Below are 16,280 nucleotides of genomic sequence, written 5' to 3'. Positions count from 1 at the left end.
ACTCCTCTCCCGGATTCAGAACCGAAAAGTATCAAACTCAAAATTTAGCAAAGAATTGAAGTCGCGGCGCGCGGGGTGGCGGGGGTGGGGGTGACAGTTTGCTCTTTCTTATTCCACCACCGCGATCCCCAAGTGATCTGGAGTCTAAGTCAAGGTGTTCATTCGTCCTTTCAACAGTTTTTGAGCGCTTACTGGGCGCCAGGCTGAAGCTGACGTGACCCGCCTTCGCAAAGATGTTACATTCTAGATCCCAAGTGCTGCGCTTCAGGAGCGGATACTTGGTTTTGAAGGTCTTTCCCTTTTAGCTCCTGGAGTGAGAAGAGCTGTTTGGGTTGGGTGAATACAAGTTCGAGTCCTAGTAGAGCTGAGAAGAACTTTCTTGGTGTCCCTTGGTGATACCTAGAATCATGGTTTCGGGTCAGGGAGTAGAGAACAACGCAAGAAAAAAAAAAAAAAAAAAAAAAAAAGGCAGAGAGGTATAATTAGCAAGTGTACAGAATTATATGCTATAGATTTGGTAGCGTGGCCGAGCGGTCTAAGGCGCTGGATTTAGGCTCCAGTCTCTTTGGAGGCGTGGGTTCGAATCCCACCGCTGCCAAGGTTTTGTTTCTTAATCACAAGTGATCACTGCCCGTGTCCTCACTACGGGAGCGGTTAAGGACTTGCCAAAGCTGTGGCATTTAAGCTGGGGCGTTCAAGTTGAGGAGAGGTGGAGAGCCTGGAAACCGGCAGGGTGGGGTGGGGTTAGGCTCCCTGGAAGAAGAACCGATCCAATCTAAACGACAGCCTCTCTCCTTGCAGGCTGAATTGGGGAGGAAGACTCTGCAGACTCCGGGGTGGGGCACGGAGGAGAGCGGGGACTGAAGTGAGACTGTCTCATCATTTGCTCTTAAGTGTTAACCCGGTCAAATTCGGGCAGATGCAAAGTGTCCCTGTGCAGTTTCTGCTGCTGACTGCCTCTGGAACCGCTACAGTTTCCTACGGGATGTTTTCTGTTTTTCCACTGGTCTCCCCGCTACAACAGCACCCCCCACCCACCCACCCACCCTCTCTCTTTCCGTCTCTCCCTCCAGGAAAAGGTGGTAAAGTCAAGCCAGTAAAGGATGATGGGTTAAGCAGGAAGCGAATCATCGAGGGAGGCAACTGCTCACCAGCTCAGGGAAGTGATTCAATTCCCAGGCTTGAGCCAGCCAAGGAAGAGTACCCTGACCGCCTCCCCACCGCCCCCGCCCAGCCCGCAAGGTATCCTAGGATGGGTTCAAAGTCAGAATTTGAACTCTTTAAAGAACATTCTCACTTTCTGACCTTTGGACAATGACTTTCCTGCCCCATGTGCACTGCCTTTGGTACCCAAAGGGTGCACTGGGCATGGTTTGGCACTCATTGTCCCCAGTTCTGAATCCAGGCATTGTCCCTTCCTCAAGCCTTTGAGAAGGAGTCATCGGTTCATTTTAGTAGGTGGTGATAGTCCTGACTGGCCCATGCCCTAAAGGATGCAAGAGATAAATTTGTCCTTGTGACTTGTAACTTTAGTCAGCCTCTACCATAGTGACATTTTGGATAATTCTTTGTAGTGGGGGCCTGTCATATGTATTATAGAATGTTTAGCAGCACCCCTGGCCTTTACCCACTAGACACCAGTAGTACTGTCCCAGTTTTGACAACCGAAAATGTCTCCAGACATTGTCAAATGTCCCCTACGAGGCAAAATCCTCTCTAAAGACTGAGGGTGCAACTACAGTATTGTCTCCCAGTGTTTGGTTTGTCTTCTCAATCTCTTCACAGTGTCTTTTGAAGGGCAGGGGTTCTTAATTTTATGAAGTACAATTAATCATTGTACTTAGTTTTTCTTTGATGGATCATGCTTTTAATCTTGCATCTAAGAAATCTTCCCCCAACACAAGTTGACAAAGACTTTATTCTAAATATTTTATAGTTTTGATTTTTGATCCATTTTGAGTTAATTTTTCACTCAGTGTGAAGTAGGGATCAAAATTGTGGGTTTTTTTTAAAGCATCATTTGTTGAAAAGACTACTTTTCTCTACTGAATTGCCTTTGAAATTTTGTCAAAAATTAGTTGATAATACATGTGTGGTTCTACCTCTGCACTCCTGTTGCATAGATCTATTTTTTGTATCTTAATGCCAATACTACAGTCTTGATTATAGCAGATTTATAAGTCTTGAGGTCAGGCACAGTGAGTCCTCCAACTTTGTTCTTTTCAAAGTTGTTTGGAGTATGCTATGTCTGTGGATTTTCATATGAATTTTGGAATCAGCTGGTCATTTTCTGGGAAACAAACCTGTTGTTATTTCGATTTGGATTGCATTAAACCCATAAATCAATTTAGGGATAATCGATATCTTAACAGTATTGTCTTCTCATTCACAAACACAAAATGTTTCTCCTTGTATTTAGGTTTTCTTTCATTTCTCTCAGCATTTTTTTTCGGTGTACAAGTGTACATGTTTTAATGCTAAGTATTTCATATTTAATGATTCTATAGTAAATTGGATTGCTTTTTAAAAGAATCCAAAATCGATTTTTTTAAATAAATTTATTTATTTTTGGCCGTGTTGGGTCTTTGTTGCTGTGTGTGGGCTTTCTCTAGCTGTGGCGAGTAGGGGCTACTCTTCGTTGCAGTCTGCGGGCTTCTCATTGTGGTAGCTTCTCTTGTTGTGGAGCATGGGCTCTAGACACACGGATTTCAGTAGTTGTGGCACTCAGGCTCAGTAGTTGTGGTGCATAGGCTTAGTTTTCCACGGCATGTGGGATCTTCACGGATCAGGATTTGGACCCGTGTCCCCTGCATTGGCAGGTGGATTACTTAACCATTGCGCCACCAGGGAAGCCCTAAAATTGATTTCTGATTGTTCATTTCTAGATACTATATATATGTGTGTGTATATATATATATATGTGTATATATATATATACACACACATATATATGGTATATACTCTCTATATATGTATATATAGTATAAACAGTAATATATACAATTAATTTCAATATTAATCTTGTATTCTACAACTTTTCTAGATTCAATTATTAGTTATAGCTTTCTGTAGATTCCATAGGATTTTTACATAGGCTTTCATGTCTTTTTTTCACTTTTCCAATTGAGTTTTATTCCAGAACACTTTAAACCCAGTACATTTCCCCACTGCTAACAGCTCCATCGTCCATCAACCCACAGACGAAAGAACTGAAGCTACTTCTCAGCTGTGAGTGTGGTGTCAGCTACAGATTTTCAAGGAATATAGAACGAAGTCCTGGAGCCAGGCCAGCAGCGGTCAGTGACTCAGCCAGCTCCCAGAACAACCTGTGGTCCTGAGTTCGCAGGTGTGTGGTTTCAGTAGTATAGTGTCTCTCCCTTCCTGACCCTGCCGCTTTGCTCAGACTGACTGGAAATCTCACAGGAACAGTGAGAGCCCAGAATCCCGCACGTTGTCCTCAGAGGTCCGTGCCCCACCTGCTAGAAGAGTTCTGTCTAGGCCAAAGCCACTCAACCCGAGGGCCTGTTCACATGTTATCCAGAAGAGTCCAACACTAATCCTTAAAGAAAAAACAGCCGCTCTCACTGACCTTGCTACCCCTTGCTGTGCCTCCCCATTATCGCCTGAATCATCCCCCAACACCCCGCCGTGGAAAAATTGTCTTTCCCAAAGCCCATCCCTGATGCCAGAAAGGTTGGGGACCACTGAGGCACAATACCCACTTCAACCTCTATGTCTCTCCTAACCTAGAAAATCTCGTGTTGGTGCAGACGGCTCTGAGACTGGTGCCAGACCCTCCTCCAAGGTTCCCTGCCCCCGAACATTCTCCCCAGTTCCTGGGCAGAAGCTTTGGGAAGAGCGCAATGGCTCTGGGAGCAACATCTCTGTCTCATCTCTTCTATAAGCCGTGTCAAAGGTCAAAGAGAAGCCAGTACTTTTAGACTATGTTGATTAAGACAGCCACTGATGATGAAATGAACGATTTAGGATCCGCGCAATCATGAACCGGAAAACCTATTCTCAGGTGTCATTTTGGGGATATATTTGCTCCTAGTACTAAGGTTTTAAGTCCAGATCTCACTTCAGGTGTGTGGGTGGGAATAAGGGAGTTAGAAGCCCTGGGTCATCCTGAGACGTGTCAAAGAACGGGACTGAAAGACAGGAATTTAGAGGGACTGGGGAAGAGCCCTTCTTATATGTGGTTCCTCATTGTAATCTATAACAACCTTACCTTGTTTTTATTGATAGTCTAGTAACTGGTAAGATGTAGAGCACATTATCTTTTCCGTGATCTGACAACAGTAGCCAGGCAGCATTTGGAGGCTGCCATCCAAGCATTGAACCCAGCAATGATATTTCTTGGCTGTGTCCCAGGAGGTGTCCAGAGAAAGAGCTGTGGGCCAAGCAGGTTTTGACTTGACAGGCAGGACAAGTAAGATTTCCTTAAAAGGAATAGAACACGCTTGTTGGAATATCTTCCTGCACTGCACTTTTTTTTTTTTTTTTTGCGGTGCGCGGGTCTCCCACTGTTGTGGCCTCTCCCGTTGTGGAGCACAGGCTCCGGACGCGCAGGCTCAGTGGCCATGGCTCACGGGCCCAGCCGCTCCGCGGCATGTGGGATCTTCCCGGACCGGGGCACGCACCCGTGTCCCCTGCATCAGCAGGTGGACTCTTAACCACTGTGCCACCAGGGAAGCCCACAAGTCCTATTTCTGATCTCCCAATGGAGCTCCTACCCTTCCCTCTGCATCTTTCTCTGCCAGGAAGTGAGAAGGACAGAGAGGGTCTGAGTGGGACTGTCCTGAGATGTGACTCAGCAAAAAGGCAATGCCCCAGGGATGATGGAGATGTTTCAATTCTTGCAGACTTGAATCAAGCATCTTGGACAACTAACTTGGAAAATTAGCTCACTGCCCCTACGATTTGCTCTCAAAGATCCCGAGAATGTTTTAACCCATAATCTGAACTCCTATTAGATATTTTCACGGCTTGAACTGTAAGTACAGTGTACTTTGGATCTTTGCCCATGTTTTGGGGGTCCCAGAGAATGGATGGGTGGAATTTGATGTCCACTGAAACCCAGGTTGAATCAAAGTGTTGCCCCTTTCTTAGTGTGCCTTTGGAGAGGTCACCTTTAGTAGGAGAGCACCTTTAGGCAAAGGAGAGAGCACTGTCAGGAGGTGGTGAAGGAATGAAGATGATCCATGTCCTGAAAAGAATCACCAAGAGAAGTTTCAAGTTCCTGGCTGAATTCTTGATCTAGGGGTCTGAATATGATCGTCCCTCTTTTGCTTAGAAAAACTCACTGAACAAAATAGCAATCTTTATTTAATGTAAGCATTCAATACATGCCCTCACCTAGCTGAACTAGAATGAAGAGAAACCCAATGATGCTGAAATGGTCTCAATTTCAATTCATGACAATAATCTCAAGTGCATATGCATAACAATCTCACTATTTTTCTCAATCCCTTCACTTCTACTCTTTCATCCCTTCTCTTGTGTCTTCAAAATAGCAATACCTCAGCATACATTCTCACTCTCAGCTTTCTAGTTCACTAAGAAAACAGAAGCATTCACAGGAGAACATCTACAAGGTACCCATTTACAGGCATCTGAGTACTTTTATTCCTCCTGTTACTGTGGATGACCTATCCAAGATCCTAGCTAAGACCATCCCCTCTAACTGTGCACTAGATGCCATCCTTTATTGCTTACCCCAGAACATTCTTTCCAGCAGTTGTATACACATAAATGAATATACATGGACAAAATCAATTTATTAATTTTCCAGTTAATACTGTTTCTGTTTGGAGGCAGTTTTCTGTAAAAGAAAATTGAGCACAGGGTCAAGAACGTCCTCATATATATGTTCTCACTGCCCCCTTCCACTATTTTCCCTTCTAATGACAAATTGCATTGGTATAATATATTTTATTACAATCGGTGAGCCAATTGTACTACTTTATTAATAATCAAATCCAGGGATACGTAAGTTTCATCCTAGCAAAATTTCTTTGATTGTCATTAAAGATTTCTTCAAAACTGGAGAGTAAAAGAAACTTGCAGCAAAAGCCCAAGAGAATCTGAGCATACATAATTAAAAACACATCCAGGATAACTATTCCTAAACTTCTGGACCTCTCCCTTTATTTTCCCACTGGCTTCTCTCAGCCTACACTTCAGGTAATATCTATTGCCCTATACACAGCTCTCATTGCACCCAGAAAGTGTTAGTTCCACCTGAAAGAGCGATGACTGCCGAAACTAGGTGAATCAGGAACAAATACACTGCAAATTCTGAAATGGAGATATAGAAATAGAAATATAGAGAGACAGAAAAAAAAGAGACAAAAAGCAAGAGGAAGAGACATAGAAACAAAGAAGGAAACAGTGAAAAAAAGTTTCAGAGAAAAATCAGACCAAAAAATCAAAAAAGAGAGCCAGACACCCCGAGAGATAGAAAGAAAGTGAGAAACAGACACAGATATACAAGAAGGGGAAAAGTTTGAGAGAAAAACACAGGCTTAGGGATCAGAAATACACCTGGTAGCAGGAAGGAGGTGGGGAAAACAAAGCAGGCTGAAGGAAGGGAACTGAAGGGTGCAGGGAGTGGAAGATGGATGCTGGAGAAACAGCTACTGAAAAAAATTCTGCTCTGTGGGCAGAAAAGGGGATCCAAGCCCGTAGGCTGGCCGCAGCGGGCCGGGCCGATGGGTACCTATGGGCGTGGTGTCGTCTTCGTCCCCCACCCCCTTCCCTCCACCCCCGGCCCGCCTGGCCCGACATCCCGACATCCCTTCTCCATCACATCCCAGGAAGCCTCACTGCGCGTAAAAGTAAGACTAGGTCTACGTGGGCACCTCGGCCCCGGTCTTGAGTAAGTGGCGAGGTGAGGGGGGTACAGAACCGGGGGCGAGGGCTGGGGTGGGACGGGGGGAGGCGCTTAGAGGCTGTGCTCCTCCTCAAGGGATCTTCTGTGACCCTGTGGGCTGCGTTCTTCCGCTCTCCATTCCTCCGCAAGCCCGCCCCCAACCAACCCACGCATCCGTTTGCCCGACGTCCCCTTTCCCCTCACCCTCTTGCCGGCTTTCTGGCCTGGGATGGGCGTCTTCCCCCCACTCCGTGTAGAAAGGGACAGGGCGGGGGGATGGGTAGAGGAAATGAGTCAACAGGTGACTGTCCAGTCCCAGGCATTCTGAAAATTGCCGCCCCAGGATGCCTGACAACCACGGAGCCAGCATATGCATCGCTCCTTGCCTAAGGGCCTTCCAACCAACCAAAAGCATGTTGTACCTACAACCATTCAGTGCGTTGGCCTCTGTCGTTTCTGCAAAAAGAAAGGACTCAGCACTCAACTCGTGTGGACCCTTCGATAGCTCAGTTGGTAGATTAGAGGACTGTGGATCTGACACATGTGTATATCTCTCCGTTACCGGTTCGATTCCCACTCGAGGGAAGTGCTTCTGATGCTTTTGCCCCATCATGAAGCCCACCACTGCCTAGTGCAGCCTTGCCTCTACCCTGAAAATTGGCCCTTCCCCTTGCACTACAAGAGCATCCTCATTCTCACAGGAGAAAGCCGACAAAGCCCTTCTGGAGCCACTTGTCCCTTCCCCAAAATCCCGAGACACATGCCTCTAAGCCAAAAAACACCCTTAGCAGCCTTAGCAGACTGCCCCAACCAACCAGCCCCTTCAACCTCCCAAGTCCTTTAAACTCTTATTCACTCACCTCTCCTCGGGGAGAGAAGTGCCCGCTGTGCCACCACTGCTTTGTTCAATGTGGACAGATCCCTGACAAACATGTGGCCACACAGGAGCTGCCCACCGTGAGCCCTGGAGGCTGACCAGCACACGGGCCATCACATGGGTCACGGACAACCAAGGCATTCTTCTTGAAAATCCTCCCACTCAATTTCCCTTTCCTACTCTGCCTAGTCCTAGGTTAGTCCATGGCCTCTCTCTTCTGTCTAGCCCAACCACAGTCTCTGTGTATCTTTGTCCATCCCTCTCTCCAACTGTCTCTCTCTCTCTCTCTCTCTCTCCCTCATTCTCGAACTCGTTCTCTCTTTCTGTGTCTCTCTTGAATGACCATAAATATATAGACTTAGGGAGACAGAAAACCTTCACCATTTGCTTTATATACTGTGGGACAGGACTGCCACCCTGAGATTTGCCAAGCCATTGCCAATTGTGCGCCTGCATCAAGAGCCGCTGGCATCGGCAGGAGCAAAAGACACCAGGGCTCTCAGGACAGGGGAGGAGGCTTGAAGTCACGATGAAAACTTCAGAGGCCCCACTCAGTTCTCCTGTCAAGTCAGAGAACAAGGCCGAGGCCACGGGAAAACTTCCAATTCCTCGAAATTTCACACCTGTTCTTGCTGTCGTAGGAAGGTTTGAGTTCCTTCTGCAAGAGCAACGATTGCTCACACTCTGTACAATTGTGGGAGAAACCCCTGCACCAATTCCTGCTACTTCTGATGGAGACACAGAGAAATAGAGACAGAGATAAAGATAGAGACAGAGAGAGACCGAGGGAGAGCGGCTGCAAGGGAGAGGGGGAGATGGGGAGAGGAAGGGAGTTTGTGAGCAAAAGGAAAGGCCGAGACCTGAGAAAGAGACCTGAGAGTAGGAAAAGGCCGGGGTGGGGGGCAGATAATGGTGGCTGAAGGCAGGGAGCAGAAAGGGCCAGGGAGTGGGGCTCGGTGGCCGGATGTGTGATACTGGAGGGGCACAACAACTGTCCTCCTGACACAGGCCACTGGCTTGTGCCTTCTGACCAGCTGGCTGAATTAAGTGCTGGGCCCCTGAGGCTACAGCCTTCCACACCCTCCTCCCTCCACCACCACTGAGCCGGGTTTCAGGGATGGTGCTGGTTGGGGGAGGGTTGTCAGGGCATGTGGGTGCAGAGAGGAAAGCCAAGGAGTGGCCCTTGCTCTTTTCTCTCCTGTGGGAGGGAAACTCCCGAAGGCTGGAGATACAGTTGGAAAGCACTGTCAGAGGAACGGTGATGGGAGTGTGGCTCTCTGCAGGCCTTGGGGCCCAGCCGCTGCCCTCCCCTGACCCTTGCGGCCATGAGCTCCTTTTTGGTTCGGGTTCTGCCTCTGCATCCAGACTGCGTTTCCCACATATCTTCGTCTCCAGGTCTCCTCTGCAGCAGCAGTCTTCCCCGCTGCCCCACTGCTGACCAAGAGGAGCTGAGCCTGGGGCTGTGGAGTTTCCAGGGTCCAGGGGGCAGTGCCACTGCTTTCCCACAGGAGCCCTTCGGGAGGAACCTACTGCTCTGTGGCCACAAAGATTCCCCAGCCTTGAATGTCACCATCTGCAGAGACCAGTGGACAGGGACCAGAGAGAGATTCTAAGGCTTTCATTGGATGTGTCCATGCCCTCCACCCACCATGGGAATTGGAGGTTCCCAGGTTTGGGGGAACTAGCTTTGGTGTTTGGGGGATATAACAGGGGTGGAGGGTGTGCCCGTGGTTGGGAGGTGGACTCTGGTGACTTGGACACACTGCGGTGAGCCCCGGCACGGCCACCTCCTCCTGTCTGGGGCCTCACAGTGGGCAGTAGGGGGCCTCCGCAGACATGGCCCTCAACCTCGCAGGTGCAGACCTGCCGGTCTCCCGTTCAGGGGTGGCGACACAGGCATAGGAGGGCAGGTGACTTGGGTGTGGCTTGCCGTACTTCTGTGTGACCTGAGCTGGGTGGGTGAGCGAGTGGTGTCAGGTGGCGGGCACGAACCAGATGGGATCTGGAACGTTTGTCAAAGACGCGGAGCGAGGGCGAGAGGTCCGACCTGGACAGCGATGTGCTCTGCCTGTCCAGGAAGCCCGCAGAATCTTGAGCTGCTTCAGGGAGCACCCGCCTCTGCCAGAGGAATCCGGGTCTGTGGGCGGAGAGCGCGAGCCAAGTCCCCAGACAGGCCTGGCCCGACGTCCTTTCTCCATCACTTCCCAGGTGCCCTCACTGTGCGGAAAAGTAAAACTAGGTTTAGGTGGGCACCACGGCCCCTGTCTGGAGTGAGTGGTGAGCTGAGGGAGGTACAGAACCGGGAGTGGGGTTTGGGGTGGGATGGAGGGCATGGGGGGAGGCGTTGAGGACCGGTGAGGCTCCAGTTTCTTGGTCTCCACCATTTCTGCAAAAAGAAAGGACCCAGTGCTTGTCAGTGGATATACAACTGTGCATCCTTCAATAGCTCAGCTGGTAGAGCGGAGGACTGTAGACTTGATGCTATGTGGACATCCTTAGGTCGCTGGTTCGATTCCGGCTCGAAGGAAGTGCTTTAGTTGTTTTTTGCCCCAGCATGAGGGCCACGCCCTCTGCCTCTGCCCTGCAAATTGGCCCTTCCCCTTGCACTACAAGAGCATCCTCATTCTCACCGGACAAAGCCAACAAAGCCCTTGCAGAACCACTTACCCTTTCTTCCTGAAATCCACAGACATGTGCCCCTCAGTCCACAACATCCCCTTGCCCCTGCGTTAGCAGACTGCCCCCACCGGCCAGCCCGTCAGCCTCCCAATCCCTTAACACTTTTATTCTCGCACCTCTCCCCAGGAGAGCAGCGCTCCCTCAGCCACCACCACTTTGCTCAACTTGGACAGATCCGACAAACATGTGGCCATACAGGAGCTGCCCCCTGCAAGCCCTGGAGCCCAGCAAGCACACGGGCCATCACATGGGTCACGGACAACCAAGGCATTCTTCTTGAAAATCCTCCCACTCGATTTCCCTTTCCTACTTTGCCTAGTCCTAGAATGATCCATGGCTTCTCTCTTCTGTCTGTCCCAACAACTGCAGTCTCTGTGTATCTCCGTCCATCTCTCTCTCCAACTTCGTCTCTCTCTCTCTCTCTCTCTCTCTCTCTCTCTCTCTCTCTCTCTCTCCCTCATCCTCGAGAGAGGGAGAGAAGGTTCCCAGGTTTGGAGGAACTAGCTTTGGTGTTTGGGGGATGTAACGGGTGGAGGGTGTGCCCGTGGTTGGGAGGTGGACTCTGGTGACTTGGACACACCGTGGTCAGCCCCGGCACGGCCACCTCCTCCTGTCTGGGACCTCACAGCGGGCAGTAGGGGGCCTCCGCAGACATGGCCCTCAACCTCGCAGGTGCAGACCTGCCGGTCTCCCGATCAGGTGTGGCGACACAGGCATCGGAGGGCAGGTGACTTGGGTGTGGCTTGCCGTACTTCTGTGCGACCTGAGCTGGGTGGGTAGGTGAGCAAGTGGTGTCAGGTGGCGGGCACGCACCAGATGGGATCTGGAACGTTTGTCAAAGACGCGGAGTGAGGGCAAGAGGTCCGACCTGGACAGCGGTGTGCTCTGCCTGTCCAGGAAGCCCGCAGAATCTTGAGCTGCTTCAGGGAGCACCCGCCTCTGCCAGAGGAATCCGGGTCTGTGGGCGGAGAACGCGAGCCAAGTCCCCCCAGACGTGCCGCAGCGGGCCAGACGGCTGGGTAGCTATGGGGACATCCTTTCTCCCTCACTTCCAGGAAGTCTCACTGCGCAGAAAAGCGAGCCCAGCTCACGGTGGGCAACAGGGTCGGGTCGAGGTTAAATGCGGGGGTGATGACGCCCCAGCACCAGGGTGCGGGTATGTGATTGGGTGGGGCGGGGGCCGAGCTCAGAAACTCCTCGAGGGCCCTTCAGCGACCCTGCCTGCCTGGTGGTGCATTCTTCTCCCCTGCTTCCCTCCGCAAGCCCGCCCCCACCTGCCCCACTCATCCGTTTGGGTTTCACCAACGCCCCCCCTCCCTTCACCCTCTTACCGGCTTTCTGGCCACCGAGGGCTGTCGTCCTGGTCTCTCCCGGTAGAAGGAGCCCAGGGGAGAGAAAATGAGTCAACAGGTGGCGGCCCGGGCCCAGGCATTCTGAAAATCGCCTCCCCGGGATGCCTGGCCACCACGGATCCCCGGCGTGTGCACGGCTCCCTGCCAAGGGGTTTCCAACTCACCTAGGGCATATTGCACCCGGGGCCTTCCAGAGCCTTGGCCTCTGTCGTTTCTAGAACAAACGAAGCATTAGCTAGTGTGCACCCTTCGATAGCTCAGCTGGTAGAGCGGAGGACTGTAGATCTGACACGCGTAGACATCCTTAGGTCGCTGGTTCGATTCCGGCTCGAAGGAAGTGCGCGGTTGCTTTTGCCCCGTCATGAAGGCCGCCACCACCCCCTGGCGCCCAGCCCTGCAAATTGGCCCTTGCAGCAGGTCAGCAGCTGAACTCAGCCAGGAAAACCCTTCCGGAGTCACCCTCACAGCCACCTGTGGGCTGTCATCAAGGAACACACCTACTTCCTGAAATCCATTGCCCCATGCCCTTCAAAGCAAGACGGCCCAGCCCCCATTGCTCCTGCTTTAGCGGGCAGCCGCAATTAGCCAGCCCCGACCCCCCACCTCCAAAGCCCTTTATACTTTTATTCACCCACAGCTCTTGCTTTTGCTCCTTCTGCCTAGGACAGCGCTGTCTCTATCTGATACCACAGCTTCTCTAATCATGGACAGATCCCTGTCAAACAGGTTGCCCCAGAGGAGCTGTTTACTGCAAGCCCTGTATGTCTGCAACCATACCGCCCACTAGGCGGGCCACGGATAACCCTGGCCTGCATCTGTGAAACTTTTCATGTCGTTTTATGTATATGTCTGTTTTCTTCAACGTTTTTTTCTTTTTCTGTTGGTATTTTTTATTTTATCTGAGAACTATAATTTTTAGAAACCCAGCTATGTAGTAAACTACCATGGTTGCCTTCTTAGCATGGTATTTGTAGAGATTTACCTCTTGAGAATGTATTTGCTAATCTTCACTGCTTTTTAAATGACATTTAAGCCGAAATATGCAGCTGTTTGGTCCCTGTAGTTTAATGGATAATTATTACTCCCAGTGTCTTATTTAGGTAGTCAATCTGATCTCTGGATTTTTTTCTGCTAAGAATCCTCAGGTTTATTTGTCTTGTTAATATTTCCCGGCACTCATGTAGATTTTTGGCTATTTTATGAACAATGATATCTCCTAGTCTGCTTATATTATTTAGCTCAGACAGGTGATCTATATGAAGACTCTATTGCTCTGTATCCACAAAGAGACCCCAGCCTTGAATGTCACCATATGCAGAAATTAACATAGTGAGACCAGTGATGGAATTGGGCCTTTCTTGGACATCCTGTAATTCTACCTCTTACACCATTATGTATTTACTAAGAATGTGTTCTTAGAATTATGAATGAAGGCATGTACGCATCAATAAGGGGACTAGTAAGTCCTGCATCCTCTTAGCTCATCTACCCAGGTCGTGTTGACTCAATAGAATTGCCACTCTTTAGGATTGGTATTCAGGTATGTTTTGTTCACAAACCATTCAATAAGCACTTAATACGTACCATGTATTGTGCTTGTGCCAGGGATGTAGAGGTTAAAATATAGGTCTTGCCCTAAAATATTTCTGACTGTAGGTTACCCAGAGATGGAAGCAGACAGTTATAATACAATGTGCTGAAAACTACAACTGAGGTAGATAGAATATTCCATGTAAATCTAAAACTAAAATCAGTCTTAGGAAGTTTTAATTCAGGCTGGGGTGGAGGGCAAAATAGAAAATGTGGAAGAGCTCATGGTAGAGGCAATGCACTGTAGTCAGCTCAGTTTTAGAAGAGAAGTAGTAGATCTGTGATCAGGTGAGCGGAATGGATCCAAAAGAATTAGAAAAGAAACAGAAACCTGAAGAGTGTTGATTTTTTGTGTAACTATATATGGTATCACTAGAGCATACAGAGAAGTCCAGGACTAGCAGGAAATGAAGATACAAATACTGTGCATGGAATTTTAACTTATCTCATCATATCCCTGATTTCCAGTTGCTGCTCACCCCAGAAGCAAGGGAAAGATTTCTCAACATCCCTTGTGAGTCTTTTTGGAGAAGACACCATGGCTTTTTAACGTGATATGTTTATTATTTTCCCAGAATGACCAGCAGAAGAAAGGTTCATAAAGTCCTTGTACTTCCACAATCACCTCCATTGCATCCATTCCCACACCTACTGTCATTTTCTCTGCACATACATTTTGCAACTACCTGGCTTGGATCAGCTGACAGAGAAGGCAGAGACATTGCTGATGCCAGGAGAGAAACATCTTACGTTGTATAAGGGTTTACCTCCTTTTCAGATTTGTCAGGAATGGGGAATTGGGAAATTTCCGTTCAGGAGCTCTTGAAATTTTCTTCTCTCTTCCTCAAACCTCAACATCACTTCTGTTTACCACCAAGATAGCCTCTCTCAGAAAGTCTTGCCTCTATGATGCCTGGATCAATAAAACCCTCTATGCAGGCCATACTCAGTGATAATTAAATAGTTATACATAGGCTATACATGAAAATGTTTACCTTTCAATAGTGAGATTAATTAGAAACCAAAGTTTTTTCACTCTCCTCCATCTCTACACTCAGGCTAATACAAGTAATCAAGAAGTATGTGGTCCAAGATGGGTAAAATGATATTTGCATGTAAAATCCATAAGCCAGAAACATAAAACCTGGCTTCAAATGGAACAGTTTTTCAATCAGTAGAGGGTAAGGGGATGTGGATAAATATCACAGTCTTTTCAAGATGGAGGATGAGAAGTGTAATCCTTTCAAGTCCACCTTTTGCCTGCCAGTCCCATAGTGTACACAGACTGAAATGTCTTAGGGCATTTTGTGGCAAAGTCCCTTTATTTAAATATCAGAGTATGCTCAAGCCAAAAGCATTAAGTACATTGTAGATAAATAAAACTCTCTAAAAGAGGGGAGGGTGGGGTCTTTGAGGTTGGTAGCCACAAGATACAACAAGGTGACTCATCTTCCTCAGGATCAGAAGGCACCCCCTTTATTTTTACAAGGCAGAAGAACAGCGTCTGAGAAGCCACACCTGGGATGAAAGCCTAAAAAACAAGCAGTATCTTACTAGGCAAGCTCCTTGTTTTCCCATTGTTGCAACTTCACTGTCTCTCACTGTATGCCAGGTAATAGGGCAGGAATCCAAGTCACAAAGAGGGCAAATGAGTTCCTGCCTCTAGGCCCTGCAGCACAACCCATTCTCAACGGGGGATCAACACTGCCGTAGAAGATTGGAAGTGCTGCTCTTTTTACTGGTGGCTTTTTTTCCCTATCATCTTAGTATTTTACTAAAAATATTGGAGCCTCAGAAAGGATCACATTTGAAGTAACCAGCTTAATCAGTTCAATGCCCCCCATTCCCACCTCCACCCAAACTCTTTGATTCAGTCAAAATGTGCCATGTTTCCTGGGTTTACGAACACCGGACGGTAACAAGGTGCTCGTTCTGCTTTGATCCTTCTGCCTCCTCTTTTATCAAATTCCTTCTCATTCTCTCTTACTCATTTCAGGATCATCTTTTATCATAATCTTTTCCTAGCTCCTCAAGTCTCAATTTTGTCCTCTTCCTCTTTGTCTCTGGTACTCCTTAATTACTTTCACCTTTCTGCCTATCATGCTATGCTGATATTATACTTTAATATCCTCTTTCGGAGTGAGCTCCTTGAAATCTGGGGAAATCTCATATTTATTTTGGTACAGCAGCACCTTGCTTTTCACAGTACCTTGCACAGGACAGACATCTAGCGCATGTTAAATTATTTACTAGCCTGAGGCATTTCACCTTCAGCTCCAGAAAGATGAAGGCTCTGATAAATAACACCTGGAGTAATGACTAAAGACCTGATTTATTGGAAGATAAAAAAAGTTCCATAATTCCTTCTAAGGTAAGAACCAGAGGTGACAGATTCCATGTAAAGAGTCCAGGGTTTTCTGTGATGAAAAGCAAATGAAGAAGATTCTGGGAATCACATAGTAAGATATTCAAACTAACCCTTATCACTGAGGAAATCTGAAAGTTGAAACAATATATGAAAAGATCTGCTTCGTGATACCGGAGAGGGAAAAAAGATGACAAGACTCACTCAGTCAAAATATTAGAGAGGGGGCTTCCCTGGTGGCGCAGTGGTTGAGAGTCCGCCTGTCAATGCAGGGGACACGGGTTCATGCCCCGGTCCGGGAAGATCCCACATACCACGAAATGGCTAGGCCCGTGAGCCATGGCCGCTGATCCTGTGCTCCGCAACGGAAGAGGCCACAACAGTGAGAGGCCCGAGTACTGCAAAAAAAAAAAAAAAAAAAATTAGAGAGGTAAAATCCAGAGTGATAATAACTAGAAAATCCACACATATATGAAAATGACTCATCTTATGAAAAAGCCAGTGTGAATTTTATAACTAAAGCAGACAAGGATATTAAGAGAA

This window comes from Hyperoodon ampullatus, assembly GCF_949752795.1.
Source record: "Hyperoodon ampullatus genome assembly, chromosome: 3".
Lineage (NCBI taxonomy): Eukaryota > Metazoa > Chordata > Mammalia > Artiodactyla > Ziphiidae > Hyperoodon > Hyperoodon ampullatus.
This window is presented reverse-complemented; position numbering follows the sequence as displayed.